Source organism: Mytilus trossulus, chromosome 8, assembly GCF_036588685.1.
Source record: "Mytilus trossulus isolate FHL-02 chromosome 8, PNRI_Mtr1.1.1.hap1, whole genome shotgun sequence".
Lineage (NCBI taxonomy): Eukaryota > Metazoa > Mollusca > Bivalvia > Mytilida > Mytilidae > Mytilus > Mytilus trossulus.
Window position 1 is genome coordinate 29,831,669 of NC_086380.1, and position 6,008 is coordinate 29,837,676.

Genomic DNA, 6,008 nt, shown 5'->3' on the forward strand with positions numbered 1-6,008 from the left:
AGGATGGGATTGTGGCTTCAAGTCGAAACATATATGTGACACAAATATTCTATATCGGTCAACCCAACCAATATGACGTCAGTACAACTTTCGTAGCATTGCCTTCAACTAGAGTAATATGAACCTTGATGCTATAGCATCGTTGTAAGCAGCAGCACTTTATAAAAGTAATCATAAACGAAAAAGACTCTTCTTTGATACCAGGAAAAGTAAAATCACAAAAATACTGAACTCCAAGGATATCTAAAAAGTCATTAATCAAATGGCAAAATCAAAAGATAAAACATACAAAACAAATGAATTACAACTGTCATATTCCTGTCTTGGTACATGCATTTTCTTATGTAGAAAAGGGTGGAGTGAACCTGTTTCTTAAGCTAGCTAAACATCTCACTCGTATATGTAAAGCTTTGAAATTTCGTTTATGTACCGAGTGGAATATACTTGATATGGAATCGCTACTGAAATACTACTTCCATGAAATGGAAAACATCTTAATAATAAATTTCAAATCATTTATTGTTTTGTTACGTTAGTCCAAAATTGATTTTCATTGTCATTTGAAGTTTAGGGATAATGTAAGTTTCTTCTTTATTTTGATATGCTATACCCTGTCCAGTAACCACATGTAAATATGTCGTATTATTTACAAGCCAGTGTGCTGTCTATTAATATTACTAATGTTCTTTCTTGGACGACGTCGTCTGAGTTAATGGGTACAGTTAGTTATTAGAGAGAACACAAAATAAAATGATTGCACGCTTTTTCGTGATAATAAAGAGTTATAAGTAATAAATAAAATGAAATAATTGAATTATCATTTGTATGCGAATATTATATGATATGGTTAAACCTAAAATTTTGTTCCCACGATGCATAAGATGTTTCATGTATACTAGTTTTTCTTTTCTTATTTATTTCTATGTGTTAACTCACTCAAGGACGAAAACTGTATCAGTTCAACCACATTTTAGATGAATGTATTTCGTAATCTGATGAAAGAAAATAACGGTACAGAAGTAATTCAGCAATTTGAAATGTTATTAACATTTCATAAGCATAAATATCCCAGTCAAATTGTATTATTACCTTTCAAAGCTTACTAATATATACAAAAATATAGAATGCAATGATGTAATCTTATATTTTGAAGGTCACAACGTGCCAAGGTGACATCAAGACAGCAATAATAATTTGATGGAAAATATTATACATGTATATTCAGCGAATGTAAACTCGTAAAGCAACCAGACTGAAAATAGTTATGTTTACTATATATACACATGGGAAAAAAGTATTGCAACACCTTGATTTTTTAAAACTTGAAAAGTCAGCCTCTTTTTTTGGATGAAATATAATAAAATATGTGTATACTATTATTGAAACATAGTTTATGATAACACTGGCATTGAAACGATCAAAAAATGTTAGAAAAAAATTTATATAACCACAATTTTAATAACAAAATAAAGTGTTTTTTTGTTAAAAAAAATGCATTTTACAACTTTCACTGTAGTCGAACTTTACAATGTCAGACATTTCAAAATTAATCTTCAGATGACTGTTCACATCATAGTTGATCGTTATACGCCAAAGGATTATTACTTTGTGAACAGCCTCCATTCAAACTGATGACCGCATCTAAACGTCTTCTGATTCCTGCCAAAAATCGACTTATTTGTTGCTAAGGTAGTAGCAACCATTTCTGATGAAGGACACTGTTTATTTCATGATGTGTTTAAACTGGGGTGTCCTTTCGCGCACTTTCCGCCCAAAAGTGTCCCATATATGCTTGATATGGTTCAAATCCGGACTACGATCGGGCAAAGGAAGATAAACCGAATTCCATTGGAACAATGGATCTTCCTCCACGATGATAATTTCCAACTTTACCGAGCTCTGCACTACATTGGGTACGGAAAACGGTGTGTCTGTTCGTACGCAAAGGTCTCCGAAATGATCTTATCGCACGATAACCAGTAGCGATGAGTCGATCTCGAACGGTTCTTGTTAAAAGGCTCCTATATGCCCACCACTCTATTTTTAGGATTGTATTGTATGCAATGGGTTTTCTTCTGACCAACCTTCATTATGCTTGATTTTCCCTAGCAAATGGTATAGGGGGGTTTCTTTATCTCGGAAGGTCTTTTGTTTAACATCGTTTAGTGCCTGATTTTTATTCTCAAAACGAATTATAGTGAAATGGCGATGACCGACAATACGTGCAGTTGTTACAGCGACATCCATGCTTCTCTCATGCTGATAATCTGCCATCTTGCTGCAGTTTAGAATTGTCGAGGACCCATTACATGGTGTCAATCACATAACTTTAAAAACTTGGTTATTTAGAGTGTTGAAAACAATGAGGATAAAAACACTTGTTTTGTTATTTACGGGTACAGTAGCTACATGTGCAGATTTAACTTATCGACTCGATATTTATTGATTAAACTCAGGTGATACTTAAATAATGTTTAATTAGTTCTATTTCACCAAATTATATCACCACAAAATAAAAAGTGTTTTTTTTAATGTCAATTTCAATTTGGTGTTGCAATACTTTTTTCCATGTGTATATATGTACTCGTTTAAACAATGTCTTGAAATACAATATAAAACATCCTATTTGGAAAATTCTGAAAATTCTTATCCTTCAGAATATTCAAAATTTTAGATAAAAATTTGTGCACAAAACATTAATTAGAATTTTAATTTGAATTAACAATAGGTATTACAATCAATCTATGTGAAATAAATTAGTAGAAAAAGATTTATAATTAAAGATAAATACTGTGTACTGTCGACCTAATTGAAGGAACGAAGATACAAATAGAAAAATGAGTGAAAATAAGAACGTGAAATCATAAGGCAAATTTGGGCCATATATGCATGCGATAGATTACGTGTCAGAAAATGTGATTTGGTCACAATTATTTAACATAATTGTGGTTGCAAATGTAACACAGATTTTTTTACAACAGTGAAACCATATCAAAATAGCTAAGTCAATAGCTTCCTAAATTCAACCATCTAGCAATAAAATTATGAGAGACAAAATAACTATTGAAATGGATTAGACCGATTCATCATAGTAAACAGGTTTCCATGGAAGATAAAAAAAAAAAAGTAATATTTTACTACGTCCCAAGCAATGTATAGATACCCGACATCGTGTATGGTATAACATCTAGTTAACCTCAAACGCTTCGTTTCAAACTATATGTGAATAAAAAATATGCAGAATACATGTGAATTTATGGATCTTTATACGGTCTCAATAAATCAGTGTCCAAAAATAAATTCACTAAATGTAGTTGCTAACACCTACGTCATTTGATATCCATTAAATTGTTTGATTCTTTCGCAATCATGTCAAATCTTTTTTAAACTGTGAATTGATTAGTATTCGTTGGATATCATTTTTTGTGGTTTTCGTGGGAATGTGTGAACCACAAATATAAATGTTTAACGAATTACAAAATCTCTATTAGGTTGTCTGCAGACTTTTGAAAAACGAAATCACATATCCACGAATAGGCAAGTTTTTCGCAATCCACGAAAATTGTTACCCACGAAAATAAATGAATCCACAGTAAAACAAAATTACCAAAGATCTGCTTTCATTAAAGTTTAGTATTTTCTTTGCTTTTGTCACAAGACTTATTATTCTTATAGTCCCCTTGGTGTCCTTAACCCCATTTTAAAGCCAAAAAGAAAGATTAAGGAAATATTCGATATTGTTATGCATCAATAAACATACTTTTTAAAATTCTCTGTTAACACATCTATATCATTAGGAATTTAAATTTCAACTCCCTCCGTCAAAGTTGATGTGAGATGAATTTATCTGTTATGTTAGTTCCTCTTCGTCGTATAGCTCTCCACGTGTTTCGGTACATTTTTGTTTGGCTTTCAGACACATGAAAGTTATAAATTGTTGTGTTACAAACATTGTTTTCACATAAATGACAGTACATCAATATCTGTAATACTAAATAGACTCTGAATAGATTCCCTGGTTGAAATTTTATACTTGAGCCTGACACGCTCTTCTTCAACAATAGACTCGTCATTGACGCTCAAATAAATAAATCGGGATACCTGAAGTTTTGGTGCATTATTTCTACAACTCTCCGATCAAATGTATATGAATCGGTAGGTTTCTGTGTCTGGAAACTATCAGTTCAGTTTAGTTAGTTATACTAACTTTCAGTTTTAGTTTGGATTAGCTGGGTAAAATTTTGGAAAAGAAAATGATTTCCTATTTGAGTTTGTGTCGTTTTGTTCTTTGCATGTGTAACCAAATCATATATATCTGCTTCTTGTGGGTGTTTTTTTTTTAAACCTGTAGCAAAATGTTTTAATGTTGCATTGAAATTCACTCAGTTGCTGAGCAGTTGCGAAATGAAATGATTTCCCCAGTTTGTAGTGTTTATAAAATTTGGTCAAGTATATGTTGGTATGGGAAACCTATAAAAACCAATCATATCAAAGTAAAAACATGTGGTCGACCATGCCGTTGTGTATTTCATAATTTTTCAACCAGACAGCTCAAAAGACATTGCAGTCTTGAATTACTTAATCGTCCGGCATAGATGAGTCAAAACACTACACAATTTTTGTGTTGAAAAAGAATTCGATAAAGTAAAACTGATAGCTATAATATCCACTGTTAACATTACATCAGGGATCCTAAAAACACTACTGTGGAGCACAATATTAAAGATCATTTTTATAGTGCACAGGTGCAATCCAAGTACACCAATCCTTGTTTGGATTAAATAACAAGAAGTCAAACAGGTTAAAAACAGAAAGCATAATACAAAGCCAAAAGTAGTTGCCAATGGAAGGATTACAAACGCTACCATCCTTTGAAGTCAAAATTCCTGATAAACATCTCAAAGGCTGAAGAAAATTTTGTCCATGATAAGATCAGGCCTGAAGATAAAGATACCTTTAAGAATTATTGGTCCTTCAGTAAAGACATGATACGTTAGATATCAGCAGTAGCTCCTTTGTGCAGTTCGTAATTAGTCATACACATGGTTCCAACCTCAAAAACAAACAAATAAGATAATCAACTGAAGTCACCAAAGAGGACTTGAGTGGTATGCAAAACAAAGGGTCAAGTCGATTTCTATCTATGGCCTTTATTCATGCTAAAATTACTGGGGTAGAAAAATTTCAAAAATTATCTGAAACCACGTAAAGAAGTACATGAAATAGCTTTGAAGAATCTGTCAAACAAATTGGCACCAGAACTTCGTCTTCTATAACAAGACGTCTATCAACCAGGGAACTGTTCCAGACAACCACGATAACATGCAGTATGTATACAGTAAGCATTTTACTCCATTACTGGTGGAAAGTTTAGCTCTTAAGCTGGATTAGGACATCCATTCCATTTAGACACAAGGACTTACCACTATTGTTAAAACACACATGGACTTAAATGGGGGTCTCATTGGGGGGTTCCAATCCCTGATCCCGCTTACTGTTTTATCAGATTCCCATATTCCGCTATGTACGTAGCAAATTCTCATTTTTTAGTCATTTCCCAGGTCCCGCAAGACCTCATTTCCCGTTTTCACGCCACAATAATTTGACTTCCACGTGTCACGCTTACAAAAAAATCAGCAATCCCGCGTCACATTTAGACCCCAATGAGACCCACTTAAAACACTTTATGACTGCCTATAAAAGAGGGACGAAAGATAAAAAAGGGACAAACTCAAAGATAGAAAATAAACTGACAATGCCATGGCTAAGCAATGCCTTACTGATTTACAGAAAGTTCAACCAGTTCTGTTTGAGCATGTTTTTAGTTCTATTCTGTGAAATCTTTTATAAATCGAACAGATCATGTGTACAAACAAGTTTAAAGTGTAAAGATGAGGCTTGGAATATTGAAATTATGAAGACAGTAACACTGTTGCAACTCTTGGATAATCGTATATGTCTTAACAAGACTTGAAAGTGTTCTTTTTCCCAAAAGCCATTCAGTTTAT